This window comes from Humulus lupulus, chromosome 4, assembly GCF_963169125.1.
Source record: "Humulus lupulus chromosome 4, drHumLupu1.1, whole genome shotgun sequence".
NCBI lineage: Eukaryota > Viridiplantae > Streptophyta > Magnoliopsida > Rosales > Cannabaceae > Humulus > Humulus lupulus.
The window spans coordinates 187,983,100-187,993,802 of NC_084796.1; the positions used below are offsets into that span (position 1 = coordinate 187,983,100).

The 10,703-nt window shown below is 34.4% G+C and overlaps 1 long non-coding RNA gene across 5 annotated transcripts; it reads right to left on the reverse strand.

The window, feature by feature from the left end:
* Positions 1-209: 209 nt before the first annotated feature.
* Positions 210-5,073, reverse strand: LOC133831037 (uncharacterized). 5 transcript variants are annotated; one of them, XR_009892365.1, is made up of 3 exons: positions 4,598-4,786; positions 3,692-3,827; positions 210-3,437 (listed from the first exon to the last, which is right to left on the reverse strand). It is a non-coding gene; the product is annotated as an uncharacterized LOC133831037 (long non-coding RNA). The 5 variants fall into 5 exon arrangements; XR_009892363.1 differs by having other exon boundaries at positions 3,759-3,827; positions 4,598-4,781; XR_009892364.1 differs by having other exon boundaries at positions 210-2,652; positions 2,771-3,827; positions 4,598-4,765.
* Positions 5,074-10,703: the final 5,630 nt, after the last annotated feature.

A 10,703-nucleotide genomic window follows, 5' to 3' on the forward strand; every position in this document is an offset into this window, starting at 1 on the left:
TATATATATAATAATTTTTCGATATATTTTTTAAAACTTTTAATTATATTTTTAACAAGTGAAGTTTGATATAAATTCAAATAAAAAAATTACTCACATAATTAATTATTATTACCATAATTTGTAAAAAAATATTTTATTTATCATAATAAAAATTCATATACATACAACATTTATTCATACAATTAAAATGTAAATAATACATCAAATCCCCATGAGACTAAATAAGTCTCAATGAAAATTCATTATAATTCTCAATAAAAATTCATTATTCTCGATGTAAATAATACATCAAATCCTCACTGTACATAATTGTACATAATTCTTACAAGCAAGAAAGAAAATAATACCCAACAACTTGAAGAAGAATTTGGTGTTGCCTTCGTTCTCTTATATAATTGTCTTGGTTCTCTTAAATATCCAAGTAGAGTTTTAGCCTACAATACAGAATAAACACCATTAAAGTTAAACCAAAACTAAAATAAATAGAGAACTTAAGGTTGCAGAATAAATAAAAAGGATGATTGTGGTTTTCATTCACAAAAATAATTTATATAAAAGTTGTATTTTTCGTATCAAATTGGATAGCCTCATGGCTTAAGTAGTTAGTCTTAATTCTTTAAACTAAGGAATGCATACCTGTCAGTCTCAATTTAAAAGTGCTCAAGCTAGTTAGTTTATGAAATCACATAGACATTAATAAACCAAATTACCAATCATTCATAGCACATTAGCAAATATACAATAAACATCGAGAAATTAATATACATATATACACATATAAAGACATGCACTGTGTAGGTAATATGCATAAGATTCTAAGTCCATAGTACTTAGCAAGAAAAGAAAAGATAATATAGTTATAAATAAGAGCACCAAGAACATAAATATAATAGATCATTAATATGTAACACAAGCATACCAGGTGACATTTGTTAAAGTTATTAAAGTAACACAACGAGCATACCAGACAAAGTTGTTAAAGTAACACAACGAGTTGTGAATAAGCCTAATCCAAATTTATAATCTAATTCACATTTGAAAGTCTACGCAAAATAGAATATCATAATTTCTTTTGGTCAAGCATATATATTTCTTTTAATAAATAGCCATATAATTATGAATTCTATGCAAGCGCAACATTTTTAACAAAGTGATAATCAATCCATTTTAGAAAATTTTCAATTGTTTAAAGAATACATTGTTTCAACTAAGGCCATCAAACATGGTAAAAACAATCACAGTTTGGAAGAAAAAAATAACTTAGATATTATTTAAGTAAGAAAATGATCAAACTATTAGACTACAATGAAACACAAAGCTATGCTTCAATTAAAATAAACACAAATTGAGATAGTAATTCTGGTGCAGAAAAGGAAATCATCGAGTAAATATATAAATATATATCCTATGTCTCAATTGATTGAACCCAAAACTCACCAATTGATTTTTTTAGAAAACTTTCAATTGTTTAAAGAATACATTGTTTCAGCTAAAGCCATCGAACATGGTAAAAACAATCACAGTTTGGAAGAAAACAAATAACTTAGATATTATTTAAATAAGAAAATGATCAAACTATTAGAATACAAAGAAACATAAAGCTATGCTTCAATTAAAATAAACACAAATTGAAATAGTAGTTCTAGTGCAGAAAAGGAAATCATCGAGTAAATATATAAATATATATCCTATGTCTCAATTGATTGAACCCAAAACTCACCAATTGATTTTTTTAGAAAATTTTCAATTGTTTAAAGAATACATTGTTTCAGCTAAGGCCATCGAACATGGTGAAAACAATTACAGTTTGGAAGAAAAAAAATAACTTAGATATTATTTAAGTAAGAAAATGATCAAACTATTAGACTACAATGAAACATAAAGCTATGCTTCAATTAAAATAAACACAAATTGAGATAGTAGTTCTGGTGCAAAAAAAGAAATCATGAATTATCAACCAATATGCTAATAACGTCAAACTTTTGTATAGCACTTTATACTATTGAACCTACATGTGATCACAAGAACCAAAAGTGATGCTCAATGTTATAAATCACCTCACCAAAGACATTAGACAAGGGACAAGAAGAAAACTAACATATACATAACAAGAAATACAAAAGGTTATGTTATATGCGTATGCCAACACGCAATATGTACATTCATACAAGTATATGTTATAATCAAACCAATCAAACAAACACAATTCAATTATAGGATGATCATAGACAAGTCTACATCAATTCAAACAACACACAAGTTTTCTTTCTTATCTCCGCAGCACACAAATTTCTCAGATCCTACTTCACTAAAACACACAAGTTCTCAACCTTCCGTTATCACCGCAGCACACAGTAACAATCTCAGAACCTACTTCACTATGGATGAATATTTAAGATATTCAAACTCCTCTAACATTTGCATAGTATTAAAATAAAAGTTAGAGGCATACCTCTTGCAAACTGTTGCAAAATAGTTTCTTTGAAGTCTGTCTCAGCACATACACACATTTACAATGTTATAATATAATGAAAGTAAGTCAAATCTAAATTAAATCATTAAATAATAATGCAAAGAAGAGAAAAACCAAATGCTCATCTTACTCTTTCTTCTCAGCCTTGGGTTGAGTCAAATGCTTAGCTTGTCCACCTAAAATACATAGAAAACTGCATCATAACTTAGTTTATGCTATTTTCAAAATGCAAAGATGGATTACATTTTGACAAAAAACTAATATAAATATATATATACATATATTTATACCTACAATCTTTATAATATTTATGTGCATGTAGAAGAGTCACCACCAACTATCTATATATTATATATGTTGTAGCTAGAGTGATGATAAATATAAATAATGTTCCATATTTCAATCACATGTCCAATAAGTGCCCTACCATATCTCAAATCAAGTTTTCTTCAACTCTTCTTTGTGCTGCTCAAGAAATGAATAAATAAGAAAGCTTTACCAAAGTGATTGCGACTTTGAGGGTTATCCTTCATTTTTCAATTACAATATAATAACACACATAATTAATTCTTATATATAACTGACTATGATATTATATATGAATACCAAACTACATATATGACAAGCTTGAAGGCTGATTTGTTCTCTATATTTTTTTTGTTCTTTTGTTTTTATTTATTTAGGGATAATATAACAAAATGTGCAGCTAGGGAAAAGGATAAACGAGGATATCGACTATATATATATAGATTGTATAATCAGGCCACCTAATTTTTTTATATGAATATCTTTATTAGCCACTTTCAATTATAATTACAAAATAAAATAAAAAATGAGTTCATTGAAGAGCACACCATCACCTCAGTCCTTGTGACTTGCAAGCTACCTAATTGAGGGCAGAGCCTCGTGACTTGCCACCACCATCTCCTCTTTCTATAAATAAATAATCAGGTTTTTTTTCCTGTTGATTCAGTTTTGTCCATTAATTTGTAATAGAGACTGTTCAAGCTATGACAAAAACAAAGAACGGGTTTCAAATCTGGGATATCTTCAAATTAATGGGCCAAAAATAGAATGCATGTTATTTGGGTCTAAAAATAAAATTAACATGTAAATAATAAAGCTTTTATTTATTAATACTTGTAAGAAATCAGATTATTGCATTCACATGAAACCATGAAAACATGTTAAGAGCAAGTATAAGCTATAACTTACCACACAAGCTGGCACCAGTGGAATAAAAGTGAAAACATGTTAAGAGCAAGTATAAGCTAGAACTTACCACACAAGCTGGCACCAGTGGAATAAAAGTGAGAATATTCTTTTAATCTTCGGTATCTATGTGTAAAATCTAAGAATAGTAGAAAACTGAAGGTTAGATTCCAAAAGGAAATACAACCTCAAAATGAAGTAAAACGTGGCATGATATATTTGTGGCTATTGAAGAAAATCAAGAGTTCTCAGCTTAACACAAGCAAATAAAACATTATTAAGACTAAGGTACAGTGATCCTTCTGCTTATGCTTGACTATGTGAGTAATACCCACGCTATCAAAGAAATGTTATGTATTAACAACTTTCATGATCCCAAAAAGTGTGTAACTGTCAAAACTTATAAATGAGCAAAATCACTACAGAAAAAATCTATAATAATAATGAAGACAAAGTTAAACTGTAATGGGGTTAGAAATACTTCAAAATAGTTTACTACATATGGCTTTTGTCAACCTGAAACTCATTGGGAAGAGATGACAACTAAATGTACTATCAAGAGAATACCTAATACAACAAATAACAAATCCTACAGTAATACTTTTCATTTATTCAACAGTACAAGATAGCCAAATGATTCCCTAAACTCAAATTATCCACTAATTATCTTTGTTCATATGCCTTTTTCATGAGACACTATTAAATAACCTGGAAACATATCACAATATAATGAGACTCGTTGACCATTGTAGTAATATATGAAAGGCATATACTTCACTTTCAACACCATACATTTTGTTACTTGAATATATTGCAGCTAAGATACAACTGAACAAATATCAACTCATAATAGAAAGGAGAAAAAAACAGAGGTCCTGAGCTACTGAGCGTTATACAGAGCTAACTTACCAAAGTATACACGACTATGAATATTCTCCTGCCGCCGTACAGCCTGACCCCGACCCCCTGCGCCATCGACCCCAGACTCGAGACCCCCCCACCCGCCGTCAAGCCCAGCCCCCGAGCCACCATTCGTTGCCGTCGAGCCTAGCCCCGAGCCCCTGCCGCTGTACACCCTGACCTCGACCCCCCTGCGCCATCGAGCCCATACCCGAGACCCCCCCCCCCCCTCACCCGCCGTCGAGCCCAGCCCCCGAGCAACCAGTTGTTGCCGTCGATCCCAGCCCCGAGTCCCCTGCCGTTGTCGACCACCATCCCTCGAGCCCCTGCTGCCGTACAACCTTCTCTTTTCTTTGTGAAAATAATGAAACCTAGTATTGTCTGTTAGGATAACCTACTTGGGGTCAAGCCAAAATATAAAATTGGACACCGATATAAATATTTGTATATTCATTTGATGTTCAATCAGTTGTGTTGGTTTAGTGTTAGAGTCTCTAACATGATTTGGAAGGGTGGGGGGTTCAAAACTAGCTAACACTATTATATATTATTTTTAAAAAATCAAAATTTTAAATATTATATGTGTACTATTTAATATCCTTAAAAATTTTGATAAATTATTCAAATAAATTTTTTTAACTAAAACTTTAGTATTATAATTTAGTAATTAATATTTTTTTTTATAAAATTATATTATAGTTTTTTTACTCTTAATATCATAATTAATTTAAAATTTAATATAAAAATTATTATAAATACAAAAGTTAATAATATAAAAAATTTATATAAAAAAAACTAGTTTTAAAAGATTTTAATAAATACATATTTACATAATTTAGTTTATTTTTTAAATTTTATTATACATTAATTATAATTTTTTATTTTAATTTTGGCGACATTTTAGTAATTAATATTTTTTATAAAATTAAATTATAGTATTGTTACTCTTAATATTATAATTAATTTAAAATTTGATATAAAAATTATTATAAATACAAAAGTTAATAATATGAAAAATGTAGAAACAAAAAAAAATCTAGTTTTAAAAGATTTTAATAAATACATATTTACATAATTTAGTTTATTTTTTAAATTTTATTATTCATTAATTATAATTTTTTATTTGAATTTTGACGCCATTTTATGACTGTCGGCATTGGACGTTTATTAATTGTCGGCGTTGAGGTCAATAGCGACACCGTTTAACTGTCGGCATTGGTCTTGAATTAATTGTCGGCGTTGGGGTCAACAACGACACATTTTAACTGTCGGCATTGGTCTCGAATTAACTGTCGGCGTTGGGGTCAATAACGACACATTTTAACTGTCGGCATTGGTCTTGAATTAACTGTCGACGTTGGGGTCAATAGCGACAGTCAAAAGCAACAGTAACAGTTATTAGCTGTCGGCGTTGGTCTTTATGCCTACAATTTTTAACTGTCGGTGTAGAGTCCCGCTAAGCAATTACGACAGTCAACAGAGTTGACTGTCGTTGTTGGGTGTCGGGAAAGCCCAGTTTTGTAGTAGTGAAGGAACCGATGAACAATACCAATACCATTTTCGATAGGCTCGGGGAAGATACACAACCTCAGGATCTAAGGGAGGTCATCAATAGGAGGACCCAGGGAGCAGCGATCTCACCAGTAGTGTAGGCTTAAATAGATGCACTCATCATGGTTGTCCAGGGTCTGACAAAGAAACCTTTCGATATTGAGCTAGCTCATAGAAGTGGGAGTCCTTTCAGTGCTAGGATCCAAGATGCTCAACCACCACCAAAATACAAGACCCCGAAACTTCCAACATACACTGGGAAGGAGGACCCAGTGCGGCACATTGGAAAGTTTGAGGACCAGATGGAGTTACTCGGTGTGGAGCATGATTATAGGTGCAGGGTATTCGCTACCACTCTCTCTGACTCAGCTCATGAATGGTATTGGAAATTCAAATTTGGAACCATCACTTCCTAGGAGTAGTTCAGGAAGGAATTTTGCAAGGTCTTCAGTGCCGGATGGATTCAACTAGTTTATGCCAATCAGCTAGTTGATATCAAGCAAGGGAAGGATGAATCCTTGAATGACTACAACCAAAGATTCATGAGAGCGGAAAACCAAGCATCCATATTAGGCGATGAAGGGAAGTGTGTTGCCATCTCGGCAGGATTAATTTATCGTAGTCCGTTATGGGATAGCATACACAAGAACCCCATCAACACCTTGTAGGAGTTCCTGGATCGAGTAGAAAAATACATGAAGCTAGATGGCACTATCGTGAAGGAAGAAAAAGGCATAAACCATCCGACCACTATCAAGGTAGGCAAGAATGGCATAAACCCTCAGGGCGGCAATGGGGGCAATGGTAAAAGGAGGAGTACCTCAGTGGTCGTACAGAGTGGATCAAAGAAAGCTAAGTCAGCACCAACCGAAAAACAGGCTAAGCATCAGGCCTACCGACCCAGGTTTACCAATTATACTGTCCTGACTACATCAAGGGCTGAGGTTTACTTGGCAACATACCAGGAGGTACCATACTAAAACCCACCACCCTTGCGTTCAGAAGGAAAGAGGGACAAAAATAAGTTTTGTCATTTCCACAATTTTTATGGGCATGACACAAGCAAATGCAAACAATTGAAGATGACATAGAGTTTCTCCTCTGATCAGGAAAACTCTCGAGGTACCGAGTCAAGATCGAAACCCCAGCAAGAATCCAGAGTTAAGAAGGCATAGGAGTCTACCACTGGAGATAGCGGTCATGGACTTCACATTGGATACCATATGTTGGGGGCCCCACATACCAGGCAATAGTAACAATGCTCGTCAACAATATGCAAGGACACTAAGACATGAGGTAGGGGAGTCTTCCAGTCGAGGAGCGGTCTCCAAAAAATCTGAAGTATGAAAGTGAAACTCTCACTTTCACGGAGGATGACGCTAGGCAAGTGAGGTACCCCCACAATGACCCTATGGTCCTTACCATTCAAATTGTCAATGCCTGAGTGAAGAGAATCTTGGTGGATATGGGAAGCTAAGTAGATATCATCTACAAATCATCCCTCGAGAAGATGAAGCTCTTGGTCAAGGACCTGGCACTGTGTTCCCAAGTGATATATGGGTTCACGAGAGAATGCCTAGCACCAACAGGAACTATTTGACTATTAGTCACGGTGGGGGATGCCCCCAGGCACAAGACTATGATGACAGAGTTCCTGGTGGTAGATTGCTCATCGATTTACACTGTAGTGCTTGGGAGACCCCTCCTTAGGGCATTACACACAGCAGTGTTTATCTGGTATCTATCTTTGAATTTTTACACAAGTGCAGGGCAAGGATGCATACATGGTAACCAAAGGGAGGCACGAGAATGCTATAATGAGTCAGTGGTCAAGGCAAAGAAAGGACCATGCGTAAACAACATGTTAGTAACCTGCTACGAAGAGAATGAAGGAACTGATGAGGTTGTTGACATTGAAAGAAACACTCTATTGGAGCCGAGGGCTCCTTTTAACGAAGATTTGTTATTATAGCAAGTTTCCCAAAGTGAGGGAAACGACATCGATCATCACTTTGGGGATGAAATCATGGGAGTAGGACCAGTCAAAGATATTGACGAAGTACTACTATATGAGGAGGACCCGACTAGAGTAATTAAAGCCAGGAAGGTGCTAAAGGTGGAAATTAAGGCTCGGTTGGTAGAATTTTTGAAGAACAACTAGGACGTCTTTGCCTGGTCACATAAGGACATGGTTGGAATTTCTCCATCCGTGATAAGCCATGTCCTCATTGTGGACAAGAACTACCCACTGGTGCAACAAAAGAGGAGACTGATTGACGAAGATCGATCTCAAGCCCTGAAGGAGGAGGTTGAGCGGCACAAGGAAAATAGTTTTATAAGGGTGGCCTACTACCCAGATTGGGTATCAAACCCCGTGCTAGTCCCAAAGCCAAATGGGAAGTGGAAAGCATGCATGAGCTTCACAGATCTGAACAAGGCCAGCCCCAAAGACTGCTTCCCACTACCTACAATAGACCAACTGGTCGATGCAACTGCAGGACATGAAATACTCTCATTCATGGATGCGTATTCTGGGTATAATTAAAGAAGTATGCACCCTCCCGACTAGGAACATACCAGCTTCCGAACAGACAATGGATTGTACTGTTATAAGGTGATGCCATTCTGCTTGAAGAACGCAGGAGCCACCTACCAGCGTTTAGTGAATGTCTTGCTCTGAGACTTAATCTACAAAAATATGGAGACATACGTCGATGACATGTTGGTCAAGTCCAAAGAAGTTGGAGGGCATGTTCGAGACTTGCTACTTGACCATGCCTTGCTTTGAAATTACTTTGAAATTCAAAATTCAAATCCCAGGGATATAAAATATTTCTATTAAGCGCCACTTAGTGGCTCTCCCTAATTTTCTCATTTGTTTATTTTATTAATATTTAAGATAATATCTTTATTTCAAAATAAATATGAGTTAATCAAAATTAACTTTATCTTAAAATATCACTTTTAAATAAATATCTTATACTCTCTATATTAATTCAAACATGATTAATAGTTATTTTAGCATATTGTTTTTCAAAATAAAAACTATATAGTTGAATAGTTAATTAATTCACAATTTATCAATTTTCATAATTATCATATAAATATTTCCTTGCCCCGGAAAATTATTTCCTTTGGAATTTAGTCATTCTCATTAAAAATCTTCCTTATGACATCCTTACCCTTGACAATAAAGGATATAGGTGACCTAGGGACCATGGACTTATAAAATAAAGCACCAATAAACCATATTATTAATCAAACTCTTTAATATAATAATCTTATTTATTAATTCCATGATTACTCCACTATAAATATGAAATTACACTCTAAGTATTTGACGAATTATATTTACAGAGTTTTCTTTATAGTCCATTGATACAATCAGTAAATGTAGTTATGCCCTTCGATTATTAGTTCGTTAATTAGAGCTGGTCAAAATTACTGTTTTATCCTTCTAATTACCTCTTCTTCTTTAAGTACCATTAATTCACTAGGTCCCCCAAAACCTAGTTCACATGCCCAAAGCATATCCTTTAATGTCTGAATCGTCTTCTTAGATTATTTATCTGTCTGAGGATGATAAATAATATCAAATCACATCCTTGTACCCTTCGCCCTCTACAAGCTTTTCCTAAACTTGGAAGTAAATATAGGATCTCAATCCAACACTATAGACTTCGGAGCCCCATGGAGACGTACAATCTTCTTCACATATAACTTAGCATACTGATCCACATTACAATTCATTCGCACAAGCAAAAAGTGCGCTAACTAGGTATATCAAGTCACGATCATTCATACAAAATCATATTACCCCACACTCCTAGGCAATCCATCCATAAGGTCCATAGTTATATCAACCCATTTTTATTTTGAAATGCCCAAAGGTCATAATAGCCCCGTTGGACTTTGGTGTTCAGCCCTCACTTGCTGAAAGGTTAGGCGCTTACCACCAATATACATATTTCAAATCTTGATACACCTTCATGGTTCCTGGGTGTGGCGAGCATGAAGTGGTATGAGACTCATCCAGAATCTCTCTCTTGATGCCAACTTCCATCGGAACACATATCTTATCCTCATATCTCAGCATATCCATGCATATTAAAAATAGTAAAGTCCTTAGCCACTCATCTTAAGATTTTCTTTCTATATTTCACCATTCGTGAAATACTCTTTTGTGCTTCTTTAATTCTTTCCAGAAGGGTAGGATGAGGAGTTATATCTACCAATTTACCAATCAAGAACCCTATACCAATACTTAGTAATTTCTTCAACCAACTTTGTTGTGATCTGTTTCGAATTATACACTTGGCCTTGACCTTTCCCATTTAAGGCATCAATCACCATGTTAGTTTTCCCTGGATGATAAAGGATTTCACAGTCAATCCTTTACCAGTTCTTACCAACGTCTCTATCTCGTATTTGAATCCTTATGGGTAACAGAGCACTTTAAATTTTTATGTCAATGTATGTCTCACACTTCTCCACACATTACTATTGCCATACCTTAAGTGCAAATATCACTACTGTTGACTCAAGGTCATGTGTAGGATATCTC